Here is a 22,066-nt window from a genome sequence, read left to right as displayed (position 1 = left end):
ATTGTCAATTTACAGCAAGTTTCCCTGATTTCCCCTGGGCGTGGGTTGTTAATTTAATGCAAGATGACATTGTGGCCGACCACATTGGTGAGCAAAGACAACAGGGAATCCTAAAGGCCTTTTCAAAAGCAGTCCACCACTATGGCCTTTGAAACGCTACTCATTTGTGAGCAGATTTTACAGCTAACCTGCATGGCAAGTATCGTCAATTTACAGATGTCCTGTATTGAGCACAGGAAGCTGTTTTCCCCCCATGCCTCTCTCCTTCTCCATCAGATCCAGCCCAGCTTTTCCCTCTCTCTACCGACCATAACAGGGAGCCAAGCCTTACATTAAATCTGTGTTTCTGCATAACGGGGCCTCTAGTGTTTTTTTTTTCTGGGCTGCTGGGCCTCTCTGTCTCTCTCTTTTGCTCTCCTTGCAGAGCAAGTGCTTTATTGCCTTATACAGGCAAATCCAGCTGTACTCTTTTTATCTCTCTTTGCATGCATATATATAAAACACTAGCTCTAAATGAAGCACAGATTATAGGCCATTTTCTTGTTAGTAGTGTTTGCTCAGGCAAGCATCACTTTTATCAATGCTCATACTTAAGGTTAATGATTTTAATAAACCCTTAACCTTAAGGATACAATTTTTCGCTTAGCTCCCGCACCATTTGTGCTACAGACATTAATGATATCTCCGATTGTTAGGGGAGATGTGTGATTGGATGGTTTTCATTGATACACTCTGCAGATTACACCTAACAACCACTGAGAACACCCTAGCAACCACTTAGCAATGGCCCAGTAATCAGCTAGAACTCCCTGGTAACCACCTTGCAATTGTGTAGCAACTACTAAGAAAAGCCTTGCAATGGCTTATCAACTAGAACACCCAGACAACTACCTAGCAATAGAGCGGTCAGTTATGGAAGTAAAAATTCCATTTGTTTTCTCCATAGGGAAATTGTTTTTTAACAATATAACTTATAAAGCCTTAAAGACAGACCTACTCTGAGCTACGAGATTGTTAAGCGATAGTATTTGCTTATGTTGAAGCTTTCAGCTCTCATTATTTCAGCTTAGTTTTAAAATAATCATGTTTGACAGTGGAATTTGTGGTGGAAAAACTACATTCCCCATGATGCTTTACAGAAAATTCCACCAATTCCCTTCATGGGATTGTAGTTCTTTCCATCACTAAAGCCGTTAAGTACACAATCATATTGTTTGGTCTGATTTTCAAATACTTTTTTACTTTAAACTTTGTAATATTGGGATTCACCAGTTTCACCTAGCAGCTGGTTGGCTTTTGTTCGTGGCGTATAACGCTTTAACCAAGACTTTTGAAATCCCTATGGGAAAAATAAATGGAAAAATACTTCCGGAAAAACGCAGCTGAAAAAATGGGAGGGCAATAATGCACTAGTAACTACTTATAAGCAACAGCTAGAACACCTGGCAAATACCTAACAACGGTCTACTTAGAGCACCCTAGAAATGGTCTGGTAATTAATGAGAACACCCTGGCAACCATTTGGCAATAACTTAGTAACTTCCTAGAAAACTCTAGCAACAGCCTAGTAATTAACTAGAAGAGGGATGGGAAACTCCAGTCCTGGAGGATCACTGTCCTGCACAGTTTAGTTCCATCCGCAATCAATTTTTCCAGTATCCTGCAAGACCCTAGAAATGGCCTAATCAACTAAATCATCTTGTCAAGCACCTAGCAATGTTCTAGTAACTACTCAAAACACCCTAGCAACAGCCTAATAACAACCTAGAGCACCCTAGCAACAGCCTATTAATTAGAATACCCTTGCAACCTCTTGGCAACAGCCTAGTTACCACCTAGAACACCCTAGTAATTACATAGTAACGCCCTGGCAACCACCTACAACATCAAATCATCACTTTTGGATGGGTGCGCACTACTTATGTAAAAATCTTTTAGCCTCATTGTACTTTTTGATCTGGTTGGTATATTCACTTCTCTTTAAGATAAGCTGTTTTATAGCACAAATTAAATTGACTTGAATAAGCACAAGCTTTTTCATGTCAAATCTCCCCTTTCCATATTCTTTCATCTAAAAATGTCCCTCTGCTGCCAGAAAAAAAATAAACTGAGGATTTTGCAATGTAACCTTGTTTCTAAAGCACTCTTCTTTATTGTTGCAGCTTTTGTTGTGATTGTGGCACCTACTGCCATCAAAAAGAAAAGATATCAAAATGTAGTGTTTTCTTCTTTCTTTATTTCTTTTTTCAGCAAAATACAATCCCACAGCTTCTGCCGAATCTGTGAAGATGCTCATGAATATTACTCACTTCATTTTGAAAGTCAGTCATTCTTCATTAGAGGACATGCACTGACAGCAAGAGGTTTATTTGTTTGTTTACGTGCTGCAGTTCTGTGCAATGACCCGCTTAAAACAATAGACGGTGACATCTGAACATCAGCATCATCAAGTCAATTTTTTGTTTTCATAGAGGGGCAAACATGACAGACAGTGGCATTTGCCAAGCAACTCCATAGTGGGCATCATGCCCTTTGCCAGGCACCATGTTCAAGGGTTGGATGCCAGCATTGAGCTAATGCCCGATTAGTTAAGAGGCAATCCCAGCATCCTTTCCAAATGAGCACGGATGCTGTCCAAAGCTTGGAGATCCCAGATATTTCCAATAACACATGTCAAAGGTCAAAACCATCTGGCCATGATAATCCAATCTGAATCTGCATACTTGATTTAATTGAGTCTGATTTGGAAGGAAATCAGTGAAATTCAACAGGATCGATTTAAACATGATAAAATGTATTAAACAGAGATGCGAGTAATAAGTGAAATCAAATTTAATTAACCAAAATAAGTCAATGTTCTAAACCGGTCTGAATCCCTTCTGCATGTGTAATATTTTGTGTAGCCATGCACAGTTGATTGAATTGTGAAAACTGTGTGTTACATCCCACAATAATACCAGGTGGTTGGAGGGGAGGTGTTGAAAAATAAGAGCAATTTGAATGATTTGTACAAAAAGGACAAACACTTTAAATGTGAATCAACACTGTAACAAATGATCGTGATTTTAACAGTAAAAGACCGTAAAAAAAGCTACGATAAAAACCTGTTTAACAGTAAGTTTCTTTACTATGTGTGGTGAGTAACTATAATAGATCAAACCTTTAATGTAAAAAATGTATGTTATTTTATAGTAAAGGTTTTTGGAAATTACTGTATAATTGATTTTCTCAGAATTCCCTGTGTGACACTTCACATTTTACTGTATTTTCTTATAAATAACTGTTACATTAGGGTTTTATGTTACATTTAATGTTGAATTAATGTGTATTGCATTACTTTAGTGCCGTGTGTTACCATGCACCATCTATATATTAGTACTTAATTTCAAAATTTGTGGAAAAGCTGCTTGTGATGAGCTTTGGTTCATCATGTGACTCTCATCACCATCTGTTTTTGGTGGTTGCCAGTGTATTACAATGACAAAACAGATATTAGTACCTCAGTAGGTTGGTATATTAACATTATATCAGTTAATGAAATTCGGTTTTTACTGTAAATTTAAGTTAAATCTGTAAAACCTAAAATGTTGCTACCATATTTTTTATAGTCAATTTCTGGCAACCACAGCTGTTGTTTTATTACTGTAAATTTCACAGAATTGTTTTTACAGTGAAGTTATTACATTTTGATGAAACATTCTTATTAATATTGATTTATAATTAAAAAATTATTTTGAAGAATGTGGACTGCTGAATTGTGCATGATTAGATCAGGAATGTGCATAACAATGGAATACTGTCCATTTTTCATTTATGTTGATTGTGATAAACTAACAAACACCGGGAGGGGAACTTATAGATCTCTATGAATCTGTTTCAACTCTGAGAAAATTCGCAGGGACAGATTTCACTTGGGCAAATATGTGAACAAAAACCCTTGTGAGAGGAAGCATGCTTAATTGTATTGACTGTGCACTTGTAGTGTACTTCAAATCTTAAAAGTATTTTTTTTTAAACTGTACTTTAACAAAAAAGCGAGTTCACTTTCATGACTGTTTCTTAACAAACTTAAGTACTTTGTCTATAAAGTGCACTTTGTAATAATGTTTTTTTCTGTAGCAATTTGGAGGTATGGTTGCATAAGTGCAATGGTTCATCAGCATTTCAATGAGGTATTAGAAACCTTAATCCTGCCCACCTATACCTCTCAACCCTCACCTTTTCCAGCCTTGCCCCCGGGGCAAAAATCCACACCAATTCCCCCAAACAAAGCCCTCAAGGAGTATGCAGACCCCCTGTGGGGCCGCAGCACGTTTTGTTTTCACAGTTGACCGCATGCTGGGTGGTGCTGGAGAGTTCAGCATGCGACTTTATGCCTAAAGTGTGCCAGTCCATACAGAGATATCCCAGCTGTCCCTGTAGTGGACCACACAATGACCCTGTTGATTAGGGCGGAAATAAGAGGTGAAGGTTTTGAAATATGTGATTCCCAAATATGCCAGAGTACAGGGCAAAAATGTATGTCTACTAATTTAAGAATATGTGACTAGTGCTTGTCTGCACCATTATATGTTGCTATGTCGTCGCTAGAATGTTTTGGGTGGTTGCTAAGATGTTGCTTGGGTGTTGTTTAGGAGCCCAAACCTGATCTCTCTCTCTATATATATATATATTGATTCCCTTCTTCGGTGTGAGATTTGCTTAATTGCTTGATTTTCTTTTGCTAGTGCTACCTTGGTTTCATGTATAAACAATATATTTTCTGTATTTTTCTCTCTCGATTTCTCTGTACCGCTGTATTAGTCTCAGTCTCCATACCGTGCTGCCTCCCCTCCCCCTTCCTCACGCAGATCAAACTGCGCAGTTAATATATTCCCTGTATTTGAATTTTTGGGCCCTGGGTGCACAGCGCTGCTTACACGGCAAACAAGATAAAGTCTAAAGCAGAACCCTACATGAGCCCAGGAGCACAAAGGCACTTCTGCACACTAGCATCCTCTTGAGGGACAATGAGCGATATTATACTAAAAAGCAGGCAGAAGCAGCAGTAAGAAAACTGAAACACACTAAGTCGAAAGTATGTGAACGTAAACGCTTGCAGCTAGCTACCCTTGTGAAAAAGAAGTGCTTTGAATGTGCAATTTAAATCGTAAAAGTATATTTTGTAAAAACAAGTAGATAATTGCAGATAATTGTGAGATCATCTGTATTTCTTGTCTGTTTGGGTTGGTTTTGCACGTGTTTAGTTCTGTTTCCTGTGTTTCTGTTAGTTATTATGGTTTCTCATTGTTTGATTATCGTTTGCACCTGTTGTTCATTTCGTTGATTGGTTTGTATTTAAACTCTGGGTTTCCTTCTGTTCATTGTCAGTTGTTTAACAGTTGTTTTGTTTCACTGTTTGTTTTGAGTTTTGTTAAATATAGATCCAAACAGCTGCGAATAGATCCTCTCTCACCTTTATTGCAACCGGACGTGACAATAATATAATATTACTGAAATAAATGGTCAGTTAAAGAGAGTATAGTTTCATGTTTTTAAGTACACTTTTAAAAAGTGCAATAATGTAAAATTAAAGGTTTTACTTTAGAGTACACTAGAAATCATTATGTTTTAAAAAAATTGTAGATTGTCGAGATTATTTTGACGAATAGCCTACTAAATAATTAAATTACTAGATAATAATTTTATTATCATGCATTGTAATTCAATATTACATTTAAAGATAATAATAAAATTTTATTTCAAGTTATATTATATTCATCATTACAAAATATGTAATTAATTACAAATCATATGCATGACATTTGAGTTTCAATAGAAATTACATTAAAGTATGTTGTAGTTTTCCATAAATGCTTTGTCAGTATATTTGTCAGTATGTTTTAAATACAATAGAAGTAATTGTGAAATTGGGGGTGGGTCAAAATAACTCTAAAGTTCAACTTATTTTCAATTTTGAATTTAATAAAAAAAAAAAACTATATTAAATTCTAAACAAACTGCAATTAATTTGCATGTCTCCGAAAACATTACTTTCCGTTCACACTCATATTCATTTCAAGTATTTTCCTTAATGAGTACTCTTTTTAAATATGCTAAAGTGACACAAGGGTATTCACAAGCTTGGTTTCATCCAAATGAATCAGAATGAAATTCATAATCGCAAACGATAAATTGAAAGTATGTGTTGCGCTGTCTGCAATACCACAAGAGGTGCTATAGTGGGCATTAAAGCAAACTACTTCTTCTGTGGTCACTTTCTCGATTAGGTCAACTACTGTCATGGTGCAGCAATTTCAAGAGAATCTTGCTGAGCAAAGTTAGTAAGTTAGTTAAACAGTAAACATATTTATAGCTAGCTAGCTGAACATTGACATATCCGGTTTCGGCGCAGACATTTGAACCTAACTCTATCGCTGCCTTAAATACTTGTTACTATCACAGAAAAGCATATTCACATCTTCATTTGCGTACTTGTGTAGAGCACATTTATCGCCACACTCTGGCTTCAGAAGTTTTTTCCATCCTGGATAACAAAGTCTTTCTTTGGGCTGTCGCTGCTTTTTACTAGATCCATCCGTCTTTTCAGAGTGTCGGACTCAAGACTGACTGGCGACTGCTCAGTCTTCCCATCTGTACTATGTCGATAGCATTCCAGGGGCTGATCTCTTACTGGTCATTTGAACCATCTGTAAAGCTCAATTGACACTTCCTTGGCTTTAAGATTACAGGGATTATTCATCTGCTCGACAAGTGCCCATCCAAGAGTTTTAATGATCTTTAGAGATGCACAGCAGATGTTATCAGACAAACCAGCTTGTTTTGGTTGGGCCATTTGAAAATGTTGTATGAAATAAAGGAGAGATGATTATGTTGTAAAACATAGGCTACATTTTATTGTCACTGCTGTGTATTGAGAAGCACCCATAGGAAATTTGTGTTGTTCAGAGTTGGTCAGAGTAGATGCAAAAACAATTTTCAGTTACTGTATATTGTATTGAAGAATAAACTTATTTTCAGATCATTATTAATTTGTTTTTAAATAAGAGACAATTGAGACATGTGTTGACATACAGTGCAGAGTACAGAGCTGTAAAATTAATAGAACAGCTCAGATCATTTGGTCTGGGAAGTATTTGATGACAAATGACGCTGGCTACTGACTTTTGATTAGAGATTTTTCTGAGAAGCAGCATATTTAAGCAAGTCTCAAACTGATCTCTCTTTATCACGATGTCTATGAGAGACTGAGATTAAAAAAAGAGAGATTTCTGTGATTTTTATTTTCTTCTGGAGAATCAAATGGAGCAAAGCACATAGTTAAAAATAAAACATAAACAGAAGCCAGAACTGCTTTCTATTTTATAGCTGTTATTTTACCCACAGTAAAAAGACAGTTCAGCACTTAAAGACTGGTTTGACAAATGTAATTTTCTTTCCATTGTTGTATTTCATATTGAAACAGGAAGGTGGAATGGTCTTAAAAAAAAAAAAAGCAAATATCCTTTTATTTAGCCTAAGACACACCAACAAACAGTTTTTTACAGTTTTACAATTATTTGGTAAAGGGTTATAAGCCATGAATCAAACCAGGTATTTAATAATCAGACAAACAGCAACAACAATAATAATAACAATATTATTAATAATAAGTATTTAATAATCCGACAGAAAAGAACAAGATTAAGTCCTGTACAGCTTTAATGAGAAAAATAACTACAATCCCACAAAGCATTGCAAATACTACAGATTAATATAAAACTATTGATTTAAAGATGTTGATTATAAATAGAAATAATATATTTTATGTGTATTTCAAAATATAAAAATATAGAGTGTTGGAAATAAACACCCTCAGGTCATCTATATACAATAGGAATGAATATACGAATTAATTATATTTTTTACTTCAAACACTCTATTACTAGTAGCAGGAAGTATTGGGGGAGGGACATTCTAGAGAGCATTTGATTGGACAAAACATGTCATACACCTCTGAGCTGGAGATTATGTCATCAGTAGTTTTGCTCCATTTTCTTAGATTAGTTTTGTTCACTCTTCAGTTGTACACTGGATTATTTTAAAGGAATAGTAATTTTACTCACCGTCAGACCACCCAATATGTCTTTTCTTCTTCTTCTTCTTCTTCTTCTTCTTCTTCTTCTTCTTCTTCTTCAGAAGAAGAAGAAGAAGAAGAAGAAGAACATAAAGAAGACTTTTAGCTGAAACTTGTCCTTAGTGATTTATATAATGCAAGACAATGGCTACCATCACTTTGAGAGTCAAAACAACTTAGCAAAAACAAAATTAATACCTGTGGCTCCTGAGGATTCACTGAGGTATTATGAAAGCGAAACGATCGGTCTGTGCAAAAAAACAACAACAACAACAACAACAACAACAACAACTTACTATTAAGTTATTACCAGTAACCCACAGCCTCACAAACGGTCCTGAGCGCAGTCATGGCAGTCAGGAGCGCGAGCTTCCTGTCGCATAATAACTGTGAAAAGTCAATCTTCCCGCTTGAGATCGCGCAAGCGAATGCAATTTTAATTATTGTATAGGTTGTGGCATCCAGGATAAGCAAAAGTACCATTTTGAAGAACAATACAACAAACGCGTCCCCTAGTTGGAAACAAACACAGCGTTACAGCTCACGTGAGAGTTTGCTCCCGCGCATACGTCATTATGCGTCAGGAAGCTCGTGTTTTAATAATCTGCCGAGTTTGCGAGGCTGTGAATTACAGTAGGAACTACCATACTAATGTTGAAAATAATGTTCAGTTTCTTGCTCAGACCGGCCATTTCGCTTCATAAGAACTCAATGTATCACCAGGGGCCACGGGTATTAATTTTGTTTTTGCTAACTCTGCATGTTTTTTTTGTTTGTTTTTTACTCTCAAAGTGATAGCCATTGACTTGCATTATACTATGAATCACCAAAGGACAACGGTTTCAGCTAAAAAACTTTCTTTACTGTTCTACTAAAGAAAAAAATACACCGACATCTTGGATGGCCTGAGAGTGAGCAAATTAACAGTAAATTAAAATGTTTTGGGTGAACCTTTAAACCTTGTTGCGGGTCAATTTGACCCGTTTAGATTTTATGCAGTTGTTGGAAATACTGGTTAACCTATGTTTTTTTTTAAATATTTTGTGACTTTTTCTCATTTATCATCATGAACATGCATGCAAAGTTTCAACATGCTGGTGTTTTTTGACATATACAAACAAAATTACTGTTCCTTTCGTGATGTTAGCGGGTCAATTTGACCCGCATATTTTAACACTCTAAGGCAACTGTACGGACCCAAAATAATAAAATTTCTTGGTTATACTTTGTTATTTTATTTTTTTACTACCTTATGAAGCTAAAAAAATAGTTTTTTCACACTTATTTCAATACAGAAAAATATTTTGTCAGCCACAGATGGTAAAAATTACCTATCATTTATTTTTTCAAGCTACCTGAAATAATATTAAATCTTTTTTTTCCTTGATATTTTGTGACTTTTTCGCATTTATCATCATGAACATGCATGCAAAGTTTCAACATGCTGGTGTTTTTTTTTTGTTTTTTTTGACATATACAAACAAAATTACTATTATGTTTGTGATGTTCGCAGGCCAATTTGACCATCATAGGCAGCTATTCAAAAGCAGTGCACAGAATTCCAACATAACACAAGGGTTAAAACTGATAAACATGAACATTATCATTTAATGGAGTCTTAAAACAAGTGAGTAGTACTCTTAACCTTGCAGTGTTTTGTCATGTCCAGGAGGGTCTCTTCATGTTATCCTAATGTCCCCTGAGGGATGGATCATGGATGATACCTTCAAATCTGTCTCAGACTGTTGAATATGAGAAATATGGGCACTCCTAAGAGTTCCAGAGTTCCAAAGCCCTGGGCGAGGGGTGAGTTTACCTTAAAAATAGAAAGAGGAGTCCCTCTCACAGCAAGAGCTTACAGAGAGGACAGTGCTTTATGTAACCTGAATATGTAGGCCTTCTATTAGCTTGGTGTCGCTGTTTGTCAGCGTGACAGTTACAGATTTTTCTGGTATATTTTCACTCTTTGAAATGGATGACATGCCGATATGATGTGCTCGGGCCACACTTCAGCTAAAGAGGGATAATGTTTAGCGATAAAGCTGTCAAAATGAAGATTCTGTCATCATTTACTCAACCGCATGTCGTTATAAACCCCTAAGACTTTTGTTCATCTCTGGAACACAAATGAAGATATTTTTAATATTCTGTCATCAGTTTTTTCCATCTATTGAAAGTCCAGGCAACCACAATTTTCATGCTTCAAAAAGTATCAAAAGACATCCTAAAAGTATAATCAATATGAATCGAGTTGTTTATTTAAATTCTTCGGAAAAGAAGTGAATGTGTGATAAATATATTTCATTTAGGTTTAAATTCATTTGGAAATGACATGAGAGCAAGTAAATGATGGCAGAAATTTCATTTTTAAATGTAATTTTTTTAGGTTATTATTAAAAGCCATTATTTAGCCATTTTTAAGTCTGCTTCCCAGATTCTACCCAGAGTGTTTTGATAGTTAAAGATCATTCATTGTGCTATAGCAGCTGCCATAGCACTATGTCAGTTATGTAAATTTCAGGTGTTTCAACCAAATGCTAAAACGGTTCTAGAAGCTCATTGTGATACACAATATCACCAATAACGTCCAATGAAAATGAGATTGAGAGAGAGAGAGAGAGAGAGAGAGAGAGAGGGAGGGAGGGAGGTCTGGTTAGTTTGGTTATCTGCTTGTCTGCACTAAGTAAAACACTTGTGCCATTTTTTTAAAGTGAAGTTTTATATTGGTCGAATTGAAAATCATGGTTTCTGGTTTAAAACGGTTTGTCTAAAAGCAAATAACACTCCCTATTACACCGGACTGTAGATGTGAAGAACACATACTGGCTGTCTTTACTGACTGCAGAAATTATTGGGGGTTTTATTCATTTTTCTCTCTTCTTTTTTTAAAACATAACTGAAAATATGATGCATATTTTAAAAAGACTTTATTAAGACCATATAAAAAGCCACAAAAACTATTGTATTGACCTACATTAAGTAATATTTTGTCTTATATCTAAAGAATTAATTGATTTTATTGATTAAAGGTTGTATCAGCGATTTCAGGCCCAAACATAAATGATCACATTCATCTAATCTTTCCTAATGAATCACCGACAGGGGCGGGTGTTGTGAGGTTTTCGCGTGCAGCCGTCATAGGCAGCCGTGCATGAGCGCAAAGCCTCACAACTCCCACCCCTGTCGGTGATTGGTTGGAACACTATTTATTTTGGTTTTGAGTGGTTGGTGAAACCAACTGTTTTTGTGTGCAGATCTCAGAGCCTAGTCTGCCTACAGAGACACGTTTTTTTGACGGCATGCTTATGGGGCGGGCGGATCGTTAGGAAAGATTAGATGAATGTGATCATTTATGTTTGGGCCTGAAGTCGCTGATACAACCTTTAAGTATATTGAATTATTAAGTATATGAAATGAAGAATAAGTATATGGCCTTCATAGTGAATAATCTTTTCGCCTTTGGGAAAATAAATATTTTTGATTAAAATTATATTAAAGTATATTAAATTAAAAGGTTTGATTTAATTCTCCGTATTATAGCCTAAATATTTTGAGAAAAACTAAATTTGGCAGTAACAATTTAGAGTAGGCTATTTGTTAGTATTTGGTCCAAAGTTTTTTTTTTGTGTGTGTGTGTGGAAATGAGCTAAACTTCAATTGCTCTGCTCAAAGTGCCACTTCCTTCCTCTGCACACTCCAGATGATGTGTTTTACTGCTACCCAACAATCCAGTGGACGGAGCTCATGCAGCCACGTTGCTGTTTGTATGGGATTTTGTTCACTCGGAGGATAGTGTTCACACCCAGGATGTGTTGCTAAACGTGCAAAAGCACAATTGTGAACTCAGTGTGTTTTTATGCCAAACTTGACTCCACTTTTGTTAGAAAATTCCACTCTGGATTGAGTTGTCTTGACAATCCAATGGCTCCATTCCCAGACTGGATTCCACAGGGTTTACAGAAAACGGGGAAAAAAGGTACCTGCAATGAGGACTCTTTTTCTCATGCCTGACAGTTTTACTGTCCTTTGACTGGGTCATAAATGATGATTAATTTACAGTACACTGACATTATCTACTCTTAGTTAATATTTTTATTATTATTATTATTATATTTTTTTTGCAGACCAAAAAACCCCAATTGTGGTTAAAAACCCTTTCTGTGAACTTTAACAGTGTACGGTTTGAGGAAAACTGCAAATGTAGAAAGCATGCAAAGTTGTGTGGTTAAGTCACACTATGAAGACAAAGCTATAGCCTCAGATGCATTTGGTTTAGGATCAAAACCTGTGGTTTTCACCTCAGAGCCCTATAAACACAATGTGGTTTATAAAGTGTCAGCAAAGTGGTTTTGAACATCATATAAGAAAAAGAGTGATCCGTTGTCTTTTGAAAAGCTTAAATGTGAGGGATTTTATCAAACGTTACCTTTTGTGACATCTTGATGCTCTAAAGAACCACTTGACTAAATCAATTGCCACTATAATACAGAACACACATGTCTACATTAAATTCTTTTTAAAAAGTCATTGGTGTTTTAAGCTGAATACTGTTGGTTAGGCTATCTCTTGGCCTTTTTGATTCCCTTCTATTAGACTGTGACCATAATAACAGTGGTGGCATAAAAACTGTTTGGACATCTTACTTGAATGAAATGAATAAATATTATGTCATTGCATTAGACAACAAATGATGTATCATTTATTTTAAAGATAGCACAAGCGCAGTTTTTTCAAGAAAACTTTTTACAAAAAGATGCCTGTTACAGTATTTTAAAAAAAGTATTTGAATGCTTAAACCTATAAATTTCATTAGACGTCCAAAAATAGCACAAGGACACATTTTAAGTTAAAGGTGACATATTATGCCCCCTTTTCACAAGATATAATATAAATCTATGGTGTCCCCAGAATGTGTCTTTGAAATTTCAGCTCAAAATACCCCGCCAGATCATTTATTATAGCTTGTCAAATTGCCCCTTTTTGGGTGTGAGCAAAAACGCCCCATTTCCCTTTAAATGCAAATGAGCTGCTGCTCCCCGCCTCTGTTCAGAAGAGGGCAGGTGCTTTACACGAGCTTCGGATACTCCAGCAATAACAAAACACGTGAAATCGAGAATCTCACTCATCCAAAATCTCAGAAATCGCCAGTAGCGGAGTGCAGCCTTACGGAGAGACTCTTCGGAAGATGCACCTGGACGTTTCTGAATGGTTAGTGGATACATGTAGGCTATGTAGTTGTTGTGGAGTTACATTGATTAATCTCATCGGCTAGCATCAGGGCCGGAGTGGGGCCACTTTTCAGCCCGGGAGTTTCAGGCCCAAGACCGGCCCACTTTTTCCATGGTGGAATTCCAAATTAGCACTTTTTTAAAATTGGATAAATGAAGCAACAGTTCAGCTCGTACTATTGTGTAGTTTGTATTAATACCATGGGTTAACAAATAATGTAAAGGTTAAATAATAATTCACTTAGACTTTATAAGAAGCATAAGAAGCAATTGCAACTTTTTCACACAATTCTGACTTTATATTTCGCAATTCTGACTTTATATTTCGCAATTCTGACTTTATATTTCGCAATTCTGACTTTATATTTCGCAATTCTGACTTTATAACACGCAATTGCTACTTTATATCACACAATTCTGACTTTATATCTTGCAGTTCTGACTTTATAAGCAATTGCGACTTTATTTCACACAATTCTGACTTTATAATTTACAATTCTGACTTTATAACACGTTTTATGATTTTATATCACACAATTCTGACTCTATATCTGGCAGTTCTGACTTTATAAGCAATTGCGACTTTATATCACACAATTCTGACTTTATATTTCGCAATTGTGACTTTATAACACGTTTTATGACTTTATATCACACAATTCTGACTCTATATCTTGCAGTTCTGACTTTATAAGCAATTGCGACTTTATTTCAGGCAGTTCTGATTTTATACCTTGCAATTCTGACTTTATAAGAAGCAATTGCGACTTTATATCACGCAATTCTGACTCTATATCTCACAATTCTTTATAACACGCAATTGCAACTTTATTTCAGGCAATTCTGACTTTATATCTCACAATTCTGACTTTTTAACACGCAATTGCGACTTTATTTCAGGCAATTCTGACTTTAGCCTATATCTCGCAATTCTGAGAAACAAAGTCAGAATTGCGAGATGTAAACTCGAGATAAAAAGTCGCAATTATCTTTTAAAATGTTTTATTCTGTGGCGGAAACAAAGCTTCCATAGCCTACCTCCTGGCCTCTTCCTCCCATCCATCCTCCCTGACGCGTACCGTTACGGCCGGCCCAGCTATCAGTAGGCGCCGGCGGAGCCGCGGTAGCCTCCCTGAGAAAACGTTTTGAAAAGACGGGCTATGGACCCAACCATTTCTATAGGAGGGGAGGGGAGAACTCTCTCACATGGTACAACCCATGCTGAGTTGCGCGCTGTGGTGGCAGAATGCGGAACGTGTGTATCCTAATGTAACTAATGTGACATTGAAATGTAAAAAAAAAATAAAATAAAAATCCTCGACCGGCCCAAAAGTGAAGCGGCCCACCGGGAATACTCCCGATTCTCCCGATTACCCACTCCGGGCCTGGCTAGCATGTCCTGTCATCATGATTAACTTTTACACAATTTGACAGTTCCATGAGGTCTTTATAAAACAGCTGTGTGTTAAATAGTGTTCTGTGCTCGTCTGTGCAGCCAACGACAGAACAGTTTGCATGCTTTGCTCCAACTTTTGCCATTGTGTTAGAACTGGCTAAACTACTGTTGTCACTTGTGAAAACCAAATGGTGGTGCAGTGGGTGGAAAAGTGCAGATTAAGGGGCGGTAATGTTATATTAATATCCCCTTCCTACGTCAGAAGGGGAGTGAAATCTGATTGGCTTAATTTTTGACATGCAGAGAAAGGCTTACCAAAACAAAGTGACTGGGTTGTCACTTTTCACGTTTTCTGGGTTGGTTGATGCACCGGGGACCCGATTATAGGACTTAAAGCTACAATATGTAATTTGTTTAGCCGCTATGGGTCGCTAACCTCTTACAATAACAAAGGCGTAGATTGATGACACACAGTAAACAAGCGGAATTATGGAACTTGTCGTCATGCCGATGGATCTAATAGTGTTTATGGGAAATAATGTTTATGGATGAGTGAATACATTGATGTTTTTTAACATGACTGTGGTATGAAGCAGGTCGCGATTGCTAATGAGGACATTTCATTCTACCGAACTACCGGCAACTACCCTCGTCATTGACAGGCGTCAAGTGGCAAGGGGGCACTATTTAAAATTATGAATTTCTCTGAATCTACAAATTCTTGGAAACATTTAGGATAATGCAAGTACACAATTGAAAGAAATACTGTATATAACACTGTGCAAGTGGTTTTTGGATATTTTGATACAAAATTCTTACATATTGTACCTTTAAACACAGAAAAAGTCAGATTTTCATGAGATGTCCCCTTTAATATTTTCACAAAAAATAAGTTTGTTTTACATGATAAAACCATAGATATTGTGCTCAAATTCAAGATGGACGAAAAAACCCTTCAAAACTTCTGAATCAACTTCTGTTAAAAAAATGTAATAGATCTGTGTATTACATTTGTGTATTTTAAAAACTAATTGCAGATAATATATTAATTAAATAAAAGGCCACTTAAGTGTAATTTCTTGACTACACTGAAATTATTTTTGTCAGTGTACAATGTACTTCATGTGGTAATATCTACAATAAAGGGGTTTGTTAAAATGAAATAAATTATTGGTAACACTTAACAATAAGGTTTCATTTGTTAACATTAATTAATGTATTAGCAATGAACAGTACATTTGTTAGTGTTAATCTTTGTGAACGATAGTTAAAAAAATACAGCTGATCATTGTCTGTTCATGTTACTCCACAGTGCATTAACTGTTAACAAATACAAAAACTCAATTTTAATAATGTATTAAATGTTGAAATTAACATTGACTGAGATTAATATATATGCTGTAAAAGTGCAGTTTATTATTAGTTCATGTTGTTAACTAATAACTAACGTTAAAGCTGCAGTCCGTAGTGTTTCCTCTGCCACCATCTCTGTTCGAAATCTGCAATTGCATTGTCATTGAATTATCAACTTTACGTGGGTTGTGTCTCGGCACGGCACAACGCGGATGAATCCATTGTTTTGTGGAGAATGTGCGGCTGTCAGTCACCGCGCCGGTGTGGATACTGTCATTAGGAATCACAATATCTACTTTTTGAAAGTATGACCAACATAAGAATTTTCACCGGAAAATGTTGTCTGAACAAGTAAGTAACATCCACTTTTGTTCTGACCAACTAAGGGGAAAAAAGCATTGCAGTAAATTGCGCTGATTAAATCGATCGCTTATCATATCACGTCAAACCGTGCAAATTATACTTTGTTCTCAAATTGTTAATGTTAACAACATCAGCATTGTGTGACTACATTTAATGTCCCTCTGATATTTATCCTTGTTTTCGCACAGGCCCGGTTGCAGTCTCTTATTTTCTGTAGCCACTCCGAAGTCCGAAGTCTTTTGCATTTTACATAGGGTGAATCTCCAGTTGTCACTGGTGATTGTCGTTTGAACCTTTCTGGGTCCAACATCAAATTGATAAGTTTAATTATATCAAGTGTTATGAGAAAAGGCTATAAATCTCCACCACCAACATCCTCATAGTCATAGCCTACTAGTAAACTTTATGTTTACAGATGTGACGTAATGACGCAAAGACATGCTCGAATTTCCAGCGGAAATCCACCAGTAACACTGGAATTAAAAACATTATTACAAGCTTACCGTTTTGGATCGAGCTAAGGCAAGCAGATAGTTTTGAACACTGGCTGGTTATGTACTTGCTCAAAAAATGTATGGATAATTTTTAACCCAAAAAAGTTACGGACTGCAGCTTTAACTAATGAAACCTTATTATAAAGTGTTACCAAATTATAACGGACTGAATTCAACCAAATTGAAAATAAAACAAGGTTTTACTGAAGCATAACTGTCAGTAGATATAACCTGCAGGGTAAAATTACTTAATAAGTGTGATATAATCTTTTTGTTTTATATGATGAAAGTTATTTTCCACCTTGATGTAAATACACTCACAAAAATGAATTCATTACCCTTACTTAATTTTATACACAATTTAATTTAGTTAATTCATAATAAATCAGTTTAGTTGGGTAAAAATAATTTAGTTCTACTACAAACCACTTTTTTTTAAAAAATGTTGATTTAACTTAATTCTTTTAATTAATTTACTGAGGCTTAATTTTTAATCAGGTAGAGTTGTTCATCATTAAACAATGTATATAATGAATTCCTAAGAAAATACACTGAGTGCCCACAGCAGCACAAGCACTACTCTTCAGCACAATGCCAACCACAAAATTCAATAACAGAAACTCCTCTAAATGTCTCAACATAACTGAACATTAAACATTAACAAACCACCAACATCTTTTCCTTTTCTGAAAAACGCATTAAATAACACGTAATCCCTAAATTTACTCTCCTAATGCAGTCCCTTGCAAAGCATGCTGTCTTTCTCAAAAGCAGAGTGAGCTAAGTTGATTGTATGTGGCAATGGTTCTACGATCTACTTAGGCCTACGATGCTTTTGGGAAACGCAGCCCACTTAGTTATGTCAATAAACATTATTCATGTAGTTTTAATACAAATTAATTGAGTGAACTTCAATTTTAAATGAATTAGGTGGATTCAACACAATTAATTTAAGTTGTGATAAAATGTTAAATTATGTTATTTTAGCTCATTTTAATTAATTAAACTGAAGAGGCATATATAAAATATATACACTGCATTTGAGTGTACAATTTGTTTTAAAATGCCAATTGTGATTTTCACTTTTATGCAACTTAATGTGTATAATAACCTCAAATCACAATTTCTCATTGAAGCAAAATTCACCAATCAGCAAGGAGCAGCCAAACAAACATTTTCTTCTTCTTTGTCCTTCAGCAGATGTTCCTACACGAGTCACGACTATTCTATCCTCTATAGGTCTGGTGCAATCAGTGTGCATTTGTCGAATGTGTCCATCCTGAGCTTTAATATTGGAAATTGTATATTGGGTCAATGTAACTCAATTAAAATAAAACAGTGTTCCCTTGTTTTATGTTACATAAACCTGATTGAATTAGGTAACAACAAAAGTAGATTTTAGGTAGAATCTGGTAGAAATACCTCAGCAACAACCACACGTTCACTTTTACAGTGTGTTTAACACAATTAATACACTTTTAAAAAGTGCACTTTGTAATAATGTCAAATTCAATATTTAATTTACTGTACATTTTAAATCGTTTTAATAATATTTTGTTGTGCTTTAAGGAATTACACTTATTTTGATGTGTTGACTAACATACTAAAGCACATAAAGTACTTGATTATGATTTTAACTGTAGTTTATTATTCAATATTACATTTAAAGTTAACATAATACATGACATTACAAATTCATTAATGACACTGAAGTATATTTTACTATAGGACACGTGTGTGAAATTTATTAGAACTGACTTCATACATCCAATTAAAATCATCTTTAAAGTCTTGTAGTCAATCATTTTATCCATTAAACTCATCTTTGATCATCCAAAATGACATATTTAAGTGTTTTTTCATTGAAAAATTTCTTCATGCCTTAAAATAGCTTGAATGTTACTCTACACCCTTGCCTCGTTTAGGATACATGGTTCTATGAATATGCAAATTAGCCCCGTCTCGACTCACTCACACCAGCTCAGAGATCCACTCGTTGACGATCACACTTTGACCTGATTGGTTATAAGTTAGTTTGTGACGTCAGAAACACCAGTGATTTCAAACCGTGTTTTTGAGACTGTCTTTGGTTCACTGCAGTTTTAAGGAGAAAATACTCATCAATGGTGTTGACTTATGAATTTACACATGGTTTGTCTTCAAGCATATTAAAAACACCACATAGATATATAAACAACATTAAAAACTTGATTTTCACAACAGGGGGACTTTAAGAAATGTGACCCAGAATTGTGAAGTTAGTTCTGGGAAAAGCACTAGCAGCATTTGTGCCACTTGATTTCATATTTCATCGTGCACACATTTCACTTTAGCCCAATGTTTAATTTATTTGAAATGTTATTATCTTTGTAGTTCAAGATGCTGGCTTACAATTTATGTAAGGTGAAAAATATAAATTTGAAGGTAACAGACCTTCTCTTAACTCTAATCAGTGGATGATCACAGCTTATCAACAGGTTGTTGTGATAAATAGCTTCCATTTACTATTCCAGTGAGTGTATGTGCTTAATATTTAAGTAACGGCGTAAATCTTGCAAATACAGTGTATTTTTGGCCTAGGTTCCTCTTGGATGGGTTCCAGGCTCGTCATCGCGGAGACCGGGGAGAGCCCTCGGCAGCGGACCACAGGTGATGCATCACGCTCAGACTCATGGGTAGGTGGTGGAGGGGGACAGAGTAAACAGTCGTAGATCACAGGCTGTCACAGATGGGCTGTGTCACGGTGCCCATGCGGCGAACTCACAGCCAGAGGCCTGGTGATCTGACTTTGAGAAAGCTTTTAATCTGAGTTCATTAGAAGGGTTTCACAGCAGAAATTAGAGGTATAAAGACACTTATGCAGAAGCTTCATTTATCCTTTGACAACTATGACTAAGAGAGTGAATGTGAAATCCATGTAGGTGGAAAAATCTCTGATTCATTCTTTTCAAGTGGGGGAGAGCTGGTGGCCAAGCATTTCTGTTGCTATACAACCTGGTCCCTCAGTCTGAAAGCCCAGGACTTGCAGCCAGAGCCAAATGTTTCAAAGAAAAGTGGCCCCTAAAGTCAATGGCATTCAATGAGCCCTGGATCTAAAGGCCTTTGTGCTGGATTCTTAGCATTCAACTTAAATCTTCCCGTTACAACTGCCTATCTGCTAATCATGTTCATTCTTTTTGTATTCTTTTGTTCATTGGCAAACAACATGTCCATGAACTTCATTTAAAAAAAAAAGTATATGTATTATAATGTATTATAGTTGATATTGTTTATATGTTTATATGTGTTCTTTTGACCCACTTAAGTAGACTACATATTTGAAGTAGCCTACACTACAATTGCAAATCCAATACGATTATGCAGACTTCATTTTCAGAACGGTTACAGAAACATTCAAGGAAAAGTGTGTATTTTATGTGCTGCAAAAATGTTTTATCTGTATTTTAATGACTTTTCCCCCTTCATTATAGTTCATTTTATATGAGGGCAAACAAAAAAAAAGTCTCAAAGCCAATGTGAATCGATTTTGCAAGCCATTTTACAATAATTCAACATATTTATGGGCAAAACAGGATATTCCCCAAGAAAAAGTGTAGGGTCGGACTTTTGTCCATTACAGAAAGCAGTCTGGCAGCATGTAAGTATGCTAAAACAATGCCTAATTAAACATGTTCCTATTGGTTAACATTATCCGATAGCCACGTACCATATGCGAAAAGGGAAATAATATATTCTGATAAAAGATTACAAATAAAAACACCTTTTTCCCTGTGAATAACATGCACCAATGAATTGTACACAAGACCAGGGACACACATTAAGAAAACAAATAGGGTCAATTTTGATTTCATGTTGACTTTTAAGCACCTATTGTTATAGTAATTTGCTAGAGTAACTGGAAAAATGCTTTGAAACAAACATTAAATTGGTTATAAATGCAAAAAAACGCTGGAGAGAGTTCCCAACCCCCTCTGCTGCCTGCATGTCTACATTCTAGCCGCACTACACTCGCAATTCTGCTGATATAGTCAGCGACTGACCCCCCTCCTCCACCTCGACACACACTCAGGCGCATTCGCACCAAGCACACACACACACACACACACACACACACACACACACACACACGCGCGTACAAACATGTGCATTTATAAAATATTTTTGAGTCTATTTTACTTTATAACAGTAAAAACTTGTTTATGAGCACTGACACGGGTCAGGCTACCTGGCGTCATTCGCAGGCGCAGGTTCTGCATTGTAGCGAGAAGGCGCTGTGCGTGTTTGCTGCCCATCCCCCACAGCCAGATAGCAAAGTTCTGCTGCTTTTGCAAGCACAGAGCCAGCCGCTGCTGCGAGAAGCGAGGGAGAGAGAGAGAGAGAGAGAGAGAGAGAGAGCGAGAGAGGCAGAGGCAGACAGGCAGAGAGAATGAGAGGGGGTGGGGAGAGAGCAGCAGTGTTTGAGTGGGGGAAAGAGCATGGCTGTTTCCATTTGGTTATTTACTTTGCCCTGCCTGTCTCTAAGCTCTCTGGTATCTCTTTACCAAACCAAGTACATGTTTCGCTGTAGAATTTGGTGTGCCAGATTTGATTGCTGCGGCCTACGCAGTTTTTTTTCTCTCCCTTTCTCAATGGCTTGCGCTGCATTTCACTTTTTTTCATTTTCACTTCCTGCTCTCGGTCCATCCCCCATCCTCTTTCCCTTTCCATCCCTCTCTCTCTCTCTTTCTCTGAACACATGCGCACATACACATTAGCACACAGGCTGTAATTTCATGCTGTCCTCTGCACAGATCAAACATAATTCTGCTGCAATAAACCCTCTCATTTGCTGTCTGAAATATGCAAGAACACACTTGGTTCTAAACACTTGTTTATATTTTGTATAGTGTTGTACATTTCATGTTATAGTTCTGTAAATGTGATGTAACTGTTAAAAGTATAATTTTTTTGTTCCATTCTTAGCGGTGCCCACCAAAGCACAATTTGAACAATCCCTTAATTTAAGCATTAAAGAGTGAAGTGTTTTATGTTAAAATACTTTGTGCTATTCCAGCTTAATATGGTGAGATGTGTATGATTTCCCTGAAAAGTGTAAACAACGTGGCACTGTCGGTCC

The sequence above is a fragment of the Scardinius erythrophthalmus genome (genome assembly GCF_964197995.2).
Source record: "Scardinius erythrophthalmus genome assembly, chromosome: 10".
Lineage (NCBI taxonomy): Eukaryota > Metazoa > Chordata > Actinopteri > Cypriniformes > Leuciscidae > Scardinius > Scardinius erythrophthalmus.
Note: the sequence above shows the minus strand (reverse complement) of the source record.